The following is a 13,648-nucleotide window of genomic DNA, read 5'->3' as shown; positions in this document are numbered from 1 at the left end:
CCAGAACCCAGAGGCTGATCCTACAGGGGCTGTAGGAGTTCCAGATTAATTTTACATTGCCAAACAATCTGTCACACCAACACTGGATCAGTAGGTTAAAGTGCTTGGTGCCAAGGCTTCTACTTACACACTGAGGATGATTAGGGCAATTTCAGGTGACCTCAGCCGAGATTTAACCTGGTTCCCTGACAGGAACATCCCCTTCCTGTGATTAAAGGCCCTTTGAGGGCTGTTCACTGGCTGAAGCTTTGTATCATCATTAGGAGTTATGAGTGTATTTAATGCACACACAGAGCAGAGATTTGGTTGAGTTTCCTCCTAAACAAATTCAGTTTGCTGCTACCAGAACTGGTCTGAGAGCTGCACCAGCATGCAGTAAGTGGGGGTGACTTGGACATTTATGTCAAAGTACTCTAGAGAAAAATGTCCATGAAGAAACTGCTTTGATGACTGGGGCACTCTTGCCCAATGCAAGGTATGTACAAGCCAGCATTTTGTCAAAAGCATGTGAGACCTGGCATCTGCTATAAACCTCTCTTCTGTCTGACACTGTAAGAAGTCATCCCTAAATTCATATTGCATGAGGTTCATCAAGGACTTCTTATCGTATTTCACTAAACTTAGAAATACATAAAGATATAATATTTTTCTGGTTGCCTTCAGCAACAGATACCACATTTACCTGGGTCACTCCACATGGAAAAAAGACAGGTTCATTACAATAAAAGCAGAAATGAGACAGGTTTAATATTTTAAAATAATCAAGTGACAAATTTGTTGATATAATTTAAGTTAAGGTCATATTCACCCCGGGCTGTGAAACTCAAATGCACAAGGAAAACAGGATTTGTTTGGCTGGATCAACTTGTAAGTCTGTAGCTGTGAAGAAACTGGTGAACATCTTGCTAGTGAAGCACAGAAAACTTTTGATGACATAGTAGGTGCAGAATCTGGGACAACTGATAGCATCATACTAAGAATGAAGAGAATATTAAAAGTAGTTAAGATCAAGGCAGAAGGCACATATCAAAACTAGTTAGATTAAGTGCAGATAATGGCTGTGTGAATATGAGTTGTTCAAAACAATTTTCAAGCCAAGTTAAAAAAAAAGTTGAAGTATTGCATCAGCTATATCTTTGAGCTTATATAAAAAAATCATTAGCATTTTAATGCACTGAGAAAAAAAATAATTCATATATACTGGAATTATACTGTCTCCTCATATTCTGAAATCAACATTTTCTATTTCTCAAAATGGTATTTCCTATGTATTTGTCTTTGTGATTTATATAAAATACTCCTTTACCTTCCAGGTAAACACAGGAAATAAATATTATAAGATGAAATGAGCAGAGAAAACATATACTCCAGCAACTCTTTTAAAATGCTAAAATTATTATTTGCTCCATGAATAAACTTGATGAAAAGAAAAGAAAAGAAAAGAAAAGGAATGAGGAGAGAAGGGAGAAATAAGATGAACAAGGAGAAATAAAAGCAGAATAAATTTGAAAGCATTGCATCCATTAGCAGATGTACAAATATCTAGTTTACATTGACTTGCTTGCCAGCCTCTATTTTGGTCATGCAACCTGCTTTAAAAAGCAAGCTGAAATTCATATATTTGTTCATGAGGTTTGCTGCTTGCTGTGATTTGACACTCTTACTGAATACTGTTCTGCTGCTACAAGGCAGTTTACTTTTACTGTCCAAACATGTCTTACCAACGTGATTTAATTGGCTCCCAACAAAATTGCTATGATAATAAAAATTCTCAAAGAAAAATGATTGCAAAATTTCCCTCAACAGTGACTCAGTTGTGAACAAGATCAAACATAAATGCAATAGAAGAAGAGAAATGTTGAGCAACTAAATCTAACTCTTGCCACATGAGACACCCAGTAAAGCTAATTTTGCCAAAAGACATGTCTTGGATTTACTCTTCTGGAAAGGAACATTAAAATACAATGTCCTGTGAGGCAACTGGGCCAACACAATCATCAGAAAATCATATATGAAAGGAAGATTAAACTCTGAGGAAGATTAAGCTCTTCAATGTGAATAACCTGTTGCAGAACACCAAACCACAAACGTGATTGGTGAGTGCCTGGAAGCAAGAGTTCAGAAGCTGAAGGGTGGATCTTTAGTTTAGCTTGCTTAGGTACACGTCATCAACATAATCTCTGTTTCTTGCTTGTCAAAGTTCTTTGTTTCTCCGTTGTATTTTCTTTTTTATTGTCCTGGTTTTTGGCCTTCACCTTGAGCAGTGAAACACACAGGGACACACAGCCTGTGGGATGAGAATACCTGTAGCTGATCATGAATTCTCCTGTCCTGTAGTGTGGACACTGCCCCTCAACACCAGGCAATGCCCTTTGCAGATCAGTTCCTATTTGTCTGCACTGTGCTGCATAGCCAGAACTGCTATATCACTTTTTTCCACTGTTGTTCCTAACAAGTGCATTACCAAATGCTTTATGATATTCATCTATAAAATAATAATATTGTGGTATAGTAGCTATCAGAGGAAATGAAGACTAGAAACAAAATAAATGATGGCAAAAATCCCTGTTAGTGCTAAGTAGTAACTCTTGAGCTTCACAGGAAATGTGAACCAGGATGGAGTGCATGAACTTCACTACTATCTAAGACGCAAATGCAGAGAAGAGCAAGCCGGCTCTTCTAAGAGCCGTTTTGTGCTCTAAGTTTTGCGCTCTTTCAGATTTACAGCATTCATCTCTTGGGCCAATTCCCAGTGAACATGAACCAGTTAGAACAGCAGCGGTGAAGACAAACTCTTTCATCAAGATATTGGCATAAACTATTCCAGTTTCTTGAAAAACACAAGGAATTGAACTTAGACCACTGAAATGAAGGCTGAGAGTAAAAATATATAATGGTGCGACATGCTGGAGAAACAGTATTTATGCTTTTTGTATTACAGCAAGTTTTCTTTGCTTCAATCCTTCATTCCTGTAAGAGGGATGGTAACAGCTTTGTAGTCAAAGACTGCAGTGTCTGAAGTTACTCCAGGTAATAGTAAGACTCATAGGTCAGAGGTTTGCTGTGCTTACTCTGTACAAGCAGAAGACAAACATGAAAAGCCTACACTTCAGGGTGTGCACTATAAATAAGTTGTATTGGTTTTGGCTGGAGTTTAGTAGCTTGAATGGTGCTGTCATGAGGGTTTGGGATGAAATTAGCATTGATAAGTTTGGGGTGTTTTTGTTATTGCTGAGCAGCACTTACACAGAATCAAGGTCTTTTCTGCTCCTCACCCCACCAAACCAGTGAGGAGGTTAGGAGAGCACAAGGAGTTGAGAGCGGGCACAGTTAGGACAGCTCACCCCAGCTGACCAGAACTGGTGGAAGAAGGCAGAAGGAGGGACATTTGGAGGTATGGAATCTATCTTCCCAAGTAACTCTGATGTGTGATAGAGCCCAGTTTTCCTGAAGAAGGCAGAGCGCCTTCCTGCCAATGGGAAGTGGTGAATGAATTCCTTATTTTGCTTTGCTTTGCTGTGCGCACAGCCCTTGCTTTCCCTCTTAAACTGTCCTTATGTCAACCCATGGGTTTTCACACTTTTGCTCATCTTATTTTCTCCCCTACCCCTCTGCAGGGGAGTGAGCAAGCAGCTGTGTTAGCTGCCTGTTGAGGTTAAATCATGACAGAAGTGAATCAAAGAACTTTGATTGAAAGGTAAAGGACAGCATTATCAGATGTACAACACTGCCTAAAACAGTTGGGTGCTTCTCCAGTCAACAGATGTAGCAGCACCTCAGTATTCTACCTGGATTTTATCATATGGTGCTGCTTTTTATACTGTTCCTCTCATGTTCTCATAGGAGTATAATGTTTTCATTCATCTTACAACGGGAAAAATGAGGTTTTTTTTCCTCAAAATGATAATTATAGTTTATGTAAAACACTTATTCACACACTTCATGTTTCTTTATTTCATGTTACTACAAAGGATAAGATTTGCTCTCAATTTCTGTTGAGGTAATATGGGCTTCACCTCTTATCCTAATATTCATCATATATGACAACTAAGTGTCTCTACTGCATTGATTTTCATAATTATCCAAGTTTCAACAAGCCATTAATATGTTAATTATAATATTCTCATGAATGTGTTATGAGCTGATTTTCTCCAAGCTCACTTCTCAATTTATTACCTAAGAAATCTTCTATAGGCAAGAAATAAATAATATTACAAGTTTGCTTTAAAAACAAACAAACAAACAATGAAAATTAATGCAAATTTAGCCACATGTACTTAAAGAGATAAGAAATACTTGTACCAATTCATGCTTAAAGGGGATGTAATAGTTCCAGAACTGATTTCCACTAGATCAAGCAATTCAAGTTCACTGTAAGAAACCCCTGCAGAAAAGAACATTATATTCCATATTAAATGTATTTTTGTTTGTAGAAATTTTAGAAAGGGCATTTAGCTACAGGCTGTATGCATTCTTGGTTTAATTTAGGATCACAGGATAAAGATCTTGAATCAGTTTTACAGCTCAATGTACTCCACAACAGTAAGTTGAGAAACAGAGAGCTTGAAAGTTCTCTTTCTCCTATCCTACAACTTTCTACTGCTACATTTCCATTTCTTCTGCTGTCAGATGTCAGGAAAGAAGTTTATCTGTGTTATTTTTCCAGTATTTTTTGAGGATCCTGATGGCAGCTATTGATTGAAAGAGAACCTGGGAAACTTGGATCCTCCTATAGAAAGCTCCATCCTGTGCTTCTTGTCTGTAAAGCTCCATCCGGAACAAATCCATTGATCCTAAATAGGAAAATATTTAAATTAAATATTGCAGTGAGCCACATGGAGACAGGCTGTCTCTTATGCAACTAGTTCTAAAGAATTAATGTTTTACACAAAGACGGAAACACTGCAGCTACATTTTTGGGAGGATGTCGGAGACAACAGTTAAAGAAACTGAGTTTCATTTTAGAAATCCAACACTAATTGAAAACAAACAATTTTATTACTAATAACTAACTAGTTTTATGGTTCATCATTTAAAATGTCTGCAATTGATTTTAGTAACACAATACAGGACTACATTAACTACTAGTCCAGTCTATAACAGGATTCACTTTACACTTTGACACTCATTCTTCCTATTGGGGCCAAAGCAGATTTCCCTGACACAGAGGAATCCACAGTTGAACAGAGAAGTAAATGTCACTTTGAACCGAATTTTTTTACCCATTCTGTCATTGTGATCTGTAATAGAAACTCGTGGGGCTCATTTGTTAAGGAAATTTCCCAGTCTGACCATTTACCAGCCTTTCTGGTATTTGCACTTCTGATGCCAGAGATTTTCACTGCTGGGACTGAAGCCCCTCCATAGCAGGAGGCTCCAGTGATTTAATGGGTCCCCATTTGGCTCCCCACACACCCCACTCATACAATCAGACCAGGTTTCCTCACCAGTTTTACCCCAGGTTTCCTATGGCAAAGTCTCAGATGTCTCATTCCATAAAGCCACTTATTCACAGTGCAGTAACACAGAAACAGCCAAAACTGGTCTGTCTGAGGAGGATTCCCAGCCAAGGAACACTTGGGCTTTTATACCCTCACAATCTCCTCATGTGCCAGTCTTGCAACAGTCTCACTCTTGCTCCTGAGTCTTTGTCTCCTGCCTCCTTCTCCATGCCCACCCACTGGGCCATGCCACCCATAGCTGGCATCGCAATTCCCACTTCCTGCTGTGTCTCTCAGCTTCCCATTCACCTGTCTGGCCTCACTCATCTTCATGTGTGTTATCCCAAAGCCTGACACATCCAGTTTCATTTCAGGGCTTTTTCCTGTGATCAAAATATATACTAGAAACAGTGCGCAGCTATGTAGGTGAAGTACTCATCCTCCCACATTCTAGGACAGCGTTTAGGACCCAAAGATAACCAGTGATGAGTTATACACCACTTACACAGAGAATCACAGAATCACAGAATAACTGGGTTGGAAGAGACCTTCAAGCTTATCAAGTCCAACCCATGCCCTAAACGCCTTAACTAAACCATGGCACCAAGTGCATATCCAGTCTTTTTTTGAACATATCCAGGGATGGTGACTCCACCATCTCCCCAGGCAGGCCATTCCAATATTTTATCACTCTTTCTGTGAAAAACTTCCTAATATCCAACCTATATTTCCCCTGACACAGCTTGAGACTGTGTCCTCTCATTCTGTCAGTTGCTGCCTGGAGAAAGAGACCAACCCCCACGTGACTACAACCACCCTTCAGGAAGTTGTGGAGAGTGATAGGGTTGTCTCTGAGTCTCCTTTTCTCCAGGCTAAACAACCCCAGCTCCTTCAGCTGTTCCTCATAGGACTTGTGTTCCAAGCCTCTCACCAGCCTCGTTGCCTCCTCTGGACACACTCAAGCATCTCAACATCCTTCCCATACTGAGGGGCCCAGATCTGGATACAGCACTCAAGGTGTGGCCTCACCAGTGCTGAGTACAGGGGAAGGATGACCTCCCTGCTCCTGCTGGCCACACTATTCCATACAGGCCAGGATGCCCTTGGCCTTCTTGGCCACCAGGGCACACTGCTGGCTCATGTTCAGTCTGTTGTTGAGCAGTACTCCAGGTCCTTTTCTGCCTAGGCACTGTCCAGCCACACTGTCCCCAGCCTGTAACACTGCCAAGACAATACAGATATATAATCTATGATCCAGAAAAGGCAAAGAATGATTGTGCCTGGCATAATTATATTAATCAAGTGAAGAACAACACCATTTTAACTTTCAGTTGTAAAAATAGTAATTGCATGGTTTCAAACTAAAAAATACAAACTAAAAGTACAAGATAAACTTGAGTGCTTACTAAAAATGAAATTTAATTTAACTCCTTGGAATGAAAATAAAAAATTATCTTGAGCTACCTCTGAAACTGCGATGATTCTCAATAGACTCAAACTTTGATGTTGGGTGGTCTCTCAGCAGGCAGGGATACACAGTGCTTGTGCATCCCAACACAGCCAGCCCGCAGCATGCACGGCTCCAGGCACTGCAGGAACTGGCCTCAGGATGGCAGCATGCGATGGCAGAAAAGCGAGACCTTCTAATAATCAGTTCCAACTCAAACTGCATCCTGGGCAGCTGCAAACAAGCGAAATGCAGACTAAAGGCTGCAGTAACAAACCACAAAATCATGTTAGGGTGAAATAGAATTAAAAGGTATCATAATCCCACATCCAGACAAAGTGATGTATCCAGTTTTGTTTCTAGATGGCTATTTCTTTTTTGTAAGTGTTATGATTTTTATATTTTCATTTGGTGTGTATTTGTCTGCTAGAAACCACTTAATCACCAACAGATAAAAAAGGAACACAAAGTCAGATGTCCAGGATTGCTGGGACAGAAAGGAAGTAAAAAAAAAACCTAAGGAGAAGTTAAAAAGGCATCAGAGAAGGGTACCGTGTTCAGCTTTCAAACCCAGCCCTTCTTCATCACAGCCCTCCTTCAATCAGTTTTCAAAATTACAGCTTATTTTCCTTCCTGAGGTTCATCTTGCTTTTCCTTTTGAAACCTAAAATCTTTGAAATGGTGCCAGAGACAGATGTATGCGGAAAGCAAAGATTTCTGCTAGAACCACTCTCTACCTTCAAGTATGTGCTGTCCTGCTAAGCTGTAACCTTCACCTTGTGCAGGTGGAGCAGGTCACAGAGTGCAGCAGTGCATCTTGAGAAGAAGGCATTACTTCTGTTTAAAGAAAGCACAGAAAATTTGGGGCAGTGGGAAAGTAAAAGGTCACTGGAGACAATAAAGTCCTTATAATTCTGAGATGAAATAAGTATACCATCTCAAAAAGACAATCTTTGCTGGAAAAGTGATCTCTATAGACGTGACTTGCGAACAGGAAAACCTCATTTTGCAGCCGGTTATGTTCAGTGATACCCTACCCCTCAGAAGCATTTGCAAGACAGGAACCCCAACGTTAAATCCTCTTGGTTTGTCCCCCTTTTTGTGTACAGCAACTCCTCTGCATTTTTCAGCCTGTGCTGCCATCGTGTGGTATATTACGTGTTCATGCATTGAAAATTAATAGGAAAAAACAAAGGCGTGTTTTCCATTGTTTCTCTCTTTCATTTGCTGCTGGCCTGGCACTGACTGTCAGGAGAGAGGTAGAAGACTTGAATCCCCAGCAGCATTTGAGAGTTTTCGTCTTCTGATTATTTTCTGTTTTTGTCCCTTGTTCTCAAAAACAGCAGAAAATCAAGCCTGTCATTACAGTAAAGTCTTGCCAAACAGTAAAAGGCACAGAAGCTGCTGAGCCTTTGATATTGTGGGTCATTTTCAGCTTCACTGGAAAGCCTTACCTAGTAGCAGTCAGAAGCTGGTGAACAGAAGGTTTAAGACTTCTACTAAACCTTCTTTTTTCTTTTTTTTTTTTCTTTTTTTCAAACCCATGATGAAGGAAAATTATGTCTTTATTTGGTAATGAGTTTCATTTTCTATTTCAATTTACATAAATAATGTCTTTTTCTCTGTTATCATAAAAGTAACTGGAAAAAGGTTTTCTCTTGACCCTCTCTCCCCACCCAAACCACAGGAGGATTGCTTGCAGTATTTTGTTTCATTCCTCAGTAGTACTATCAAAAGAACTTAATATTTGTTGAAAAATTGCTACCTAAAAAAATGTTATAGAAGATTTTAGTAATTAATTCCATTTCTGACCACCTAAACTAACACATCTCCACCATCTGTTTGTACTCTACCATGTTCCATGCATATTGCTAAGTACAAAATTTAATGCAATTCCTACTAAATGCAGGGAGAAGATCACATAAATTACAGTAAGCTTTGGATCATATCTCTAGTGGTCAGGCAGTTTCTTAGCTGGTTAGACAGTAGAAGTTGCTAAATTTAATTCCAAAAGAGGAAAAAGAGAAAACTCCAATCATACATGGAACATAGTCTGCGATCAAAATGCCAAAAGCCATATAAACAAACAGCTTTTGCCTTTCTGCTGAAGCAATGATTAAACAGCCAAACACCGTTCATTAAACCCATCAAATTTCTAGGCAGCAACAAGAACCCAGCTACAGAACAAAACCCTGCATTATTTTGTACAGTTTAATAAATATGATGACATATGGTTCCACTTTACATCTAGAGCCTGCAGTCTTCCAAGTGCTCAGTGAACTGGCTCTTCTGGCATTCTGGCTAGAAGTATGCAATATTTTCACTCACATATTTCCCTTTCACCTAACACTGATAAAAGAACATATCTTTTCCATTGGAGGAAAAAAAAGCAAAACAAACAATCTTAAAAATTGTTCCACTGTCCTTGGGGAATCATTTAAAGGAGCTGCTGGTATTTTACAATTTTTTTTTCTTCTCAGATATCCATTATCAGGTAAATGACACTTGGCTCCAGTGAACTATATCTCTCCAGGTAAACTTTGTTTTTGCTGTCAATAAGACTACTTACTACTTCATCTAAAACCACTTTCATGTCATGTTTTAATTAAAACTAATTTTATCAACTGGCAATTAGCTTCAGTAAAGAACTAAGACTCCTTTAAAAGCAGAAATTACAGTGAATTTCTATCTGCCTTATTTACAGAATAACTAATTGGTCAAAAGAAAATAAAAGAAGAAAAAAAGAAGTTTCTAGATAATACCTTCATTGTCTTTACTAAGGAACTATGGGAAATTTTAATGTATTTCTTAATGGATGTCAGCAAGAAGAAAATATAGCCCTAGATGTTATTTTCTACTTGTTAGAAAGTTTCAGCTGGGCAGAAATGACTATGTATGTTATACACTGGAACAGGTGAATTGGCTCTATCAAAGGCCTTTCTTGATTTTCCATATTATGTCTTGACAAATTTTCTCATCTTTCCACTAGGTGCTGGAAGTAGTAAACATCATGTCAACAGCTTGAGTGTTAAACTGTGGTGACCCTATCAATTACAAATATTTAGTTAGGAACATCATTACAAAGCGTGTTTCATTTTCTTCTGCAGGAAAACTATACTATCTGCATAATGAAATCAATGTGAAATGAAAGGAGTAAACAACAGCTTGCAAAATAAATATCATGAAGTATTCCCCACCAAAGCTTCAGTAATTACTCCATGGAATAGACTGCCCTTAATACAACAATTAATTAATTTTTCCAAATGAATTATGCAAGCCAATATTTTTTCTTCATTAATGTTTTGTTGGAGTCATTAAGTTCCATTAATGAATAACAAAGAAGCAATTGGAATTTTATTCTAGCTGATGTGTGCTAATGTGCTTAACTTGAACTAAATGTGTTTCCAGTATGTAATCAAATTTGAATCAATCAAATCTATTTACCACTTAAAGTCCTTTTGGAGCTGCAGCTGTTTTATATGGATGTCTCTTCTCAGAGAAGAATACAGACAAAACCCAAAAGACTACATGACTCTGGAATGTATAACATTGTAATTAGGAACCAGTCTGTCTGAGATTTGTTAGGAAGGTACTGTTTTTCCTGCTCCAAGCTCCACTATAAATCAAAGTGTCTAAATTATTTCCTAGAAATAAATTATCTAATGAATTTAGATTTCATAAAGCTTTGGAAGATTTATGAATTCTAGCTGATTTCTTTCTCTTTTAAAATTCATTTTTTCACAAAACAGAGTGAATAAATAAGCTAATGGAATAATTGGAACTTATGCAGCCTATATATTTTTGCCTACACATAATTGTTTCCAGGGATAGTCAATTAATAAAATTGATGAACAATGAGCAGTGCATATAATTGTTACTGACAATTTTCATGAAAGCCTTTCTTCCTGCAGCTCTAAGGAAAGATATTATAATTACACAATCAGAGCATAGAGACAAGAGGTTTCCAGACTTTTATTGGAGATGCACAGTGATAAAACAATAAGAAATAGGCGCAAACTAGAAAAGAGGAATTATTATTATTATTATTATTATTATTGCTCTTTTAAACTTACCAAAAAACCCTCAACCCTCAACCAACAAAACAGCTCTCGAGTGTGGTTGAACATGAGGTTGCCTGGAGAGGCTGGGAATCTTAGAGGTGCTTAAGATGCAACTGGACATCACTCTAAGCAATCTGACCTGATTTGACCACCTTTGAACATAGTTTGGAACAGATGGCTTTCAGAGCTCTCATCCTACTTAATTATTCAGTGATTATGAAATTTGTTTAAATAAACATGTATTCACCAGCAATCTAATGCAAACAAGGTGGAACAGATAATATTGATACTGCAGATTTGTCTTTGTTAATAATAAGCTAATTTGACAACTCTGCAGACTAGAAGTTTCAAAAGTATAGAAATATCTGAACTTTATAACCTCTTCTGAGACACCTGATTTTTACTAAAGGGACACCTAAAGACACAGCAAAAATATGACATTTGTTAGACATCTCTGAAGAAAATGTAAAAAAATCTTCTCAAAAGCTGTCGTAGTATATTTCTGACTTATGGACACCCTTATAATTACCATTGTAGGGAAAAAAATCTCCATCTTTCTCTACATTTTCTTGTGACCAAGCTTCATAATAGGAGTCTATCTGAGGTCTTCAATTATACCTCCAAAATGCAAAAGGAAACTTACGTTGCTATCAAACATTATTTGAATAAGCTTGTCACAGTCATACTGGTTCTGTAAAAAGATTTCCAATAGATATTGTCAAAGGGTACACTGTACTGTAAGTGCAGGACAAGAAGGCATAGCCCCAGGGTTTGCCAGAGGAAGTTCAGGCTGGACATCAGGAAGAATTTCTTTATGAAAGGGGTGGTCAGGCATTTGAACAGATTGTCCAGGGAGGTCATGGAATCACCCTCTCTGAAGGTGTTCAGGAAATGACTGGATGTGGCACTTAGTGCCATGATCTAGTTGACAAAGTGGTGTTGAAAGGCTGGACTTGGTGATCTTGGAGGTATTTTCCAGCCTTAATGATTCTGTGATTCTGTAAGTATTTCTACTTACAAAACATATAAAACCACCCAAACATACTTGATAAATAATTGATTTGAAAATAGCCTGTATGCTTTTGAAATTTTTTTTGAATTTCAAAAGAGATCTTATCTCAATAAAACTGCTTTTGAGTTCTTCCCATCCTGTTTGGTAAGAAATATTATAATAAACCCAAAAAACACCCCCAAAATGTTAATCTCCAGTGTTGCAATATACTATGTAAGTGTAAAGGATTATACTGTTAATGGTGTACAACATTCCTTCACTGGCTGTGTTGGACAGTTATGGAAAGCTGAGACAAAGATCTTTGCAGGCATCTCCTAAAACAGCTTGTGAAGAGACCTTGGACAATCCTTTGGTATATGTATGAAGATAGAAAAAAGAAAAAAGAAAACCCTGTTTCAGAATTGCTGCAATGCCTCAGAGCACTGTTAGTGTTTGCAGGCTTTTAGAGAGACATATGAAGAGAACTAAACATAGTCAGTTCTTTAGCTTCCCATAACAATTCCAGGCATAATCAGGTTAAAAGGAAAGACTAGGGAATACGGTAAAAATGAAAGTGCTCTTTCTTTTTTTTTTTTTTTTTTCCCTATGCCTGAAAGTATTGGTGTTGTCTTTTCCACAATCTGATGCTATTTATTTATGGCACTCAGAAGGATAAAGTAGCACATTTCTTTCCCCTGGAGTTGTAAGAAGATCCTAAACAATTGATTGTATCTATGTCTTGAAAGGGAGAAAACAATTATATAGAGCAGAGCTTTACAGATTAATGGCAGGCTGACAAATGAGAAAAGACAAAAATAACTGAGAGCAGAAATAGCTACACTGAAGAACACTATAAATAACATCCTTTTTTTCCCCTGAATTTGCCTTATGTTCAGAAACAAGGTTTTAGCATTGTATGCTATTAAAAGACTTACTATTAAGAAAAAAGGTTTATACTCTCAAATCCCTTAGGTATTTCACCTTAAACCAAGTTGTGTGTTAAAAAGTTTTTTTCACTTACTTAACATACTTTGGACTAATCAAGCAGTATTATTGCATTTATTGTTGCATAATTGTGACTATAAATGCCAGATATTCTTCTATAATATCTATTGCTAATAGTTATATGTCAGAATTTGAAATTAGTTCTAATCCTAAAGCATAAGGAAAATGAGGTTTTCTAAAGGATAAAGAAAATGAGGTTTTCTAATAAATTATTCCTTGGCATAGGCTTGTGGATGATTACTAGGCAGTGATCATAGCCTAGTGCTATAATCTGAAATTTGAATTGCTGTTTGAGATAGAATTTGATCAACCAAGTTCCATCAGCATAAGTGGACTTGCAAGGTAGTCTAGACTGACCAAGGTCTGGCAAACCTGCCAGTGTAAAACTAAAGAAAAATCTCCATTCTTCCTGCTGAAATATGTTCAACCCTTAACAGACGCTTTGGGTAGCCTTGGATGAAATACAGTGCACAGAGAGTGTAAAGTACAATATACTCACCATATGCAAAATTAATTGATGTTCTAAGAAGAAAACTTCTGCCCCAACTCAGTCCCATGTGCTAGGATATAACACTTGAGTGTAGTTTTCATAAATAGGAATACTTTCTTGCTATTAAGTGGTAAAGTATCCCCCAGAGATATAAAGTGGCTTGAATTCCCTTCCTCTGTCAGCATTAACCCCATTACTGAACCTGTAGGCAGA

This window comes from Vidua chalybeata, chromosome 1 (assembly GCF_026979565.1).
Source record: "Vidua chalybeata isolate OUT-0048 chromosome 1, bVidCha1 merged haplotype, whole genome shotgun sequence".
Classification (NCBI taxonomy): domain Eukaryota; kingdom Metazoa; phylum Chordata; class Aves; order Passeriformes; family Viduidae; genus Vidua; species Vidua chalybeata.
This window is presented reverse-complemented; position numbering follows the sequence as displayed.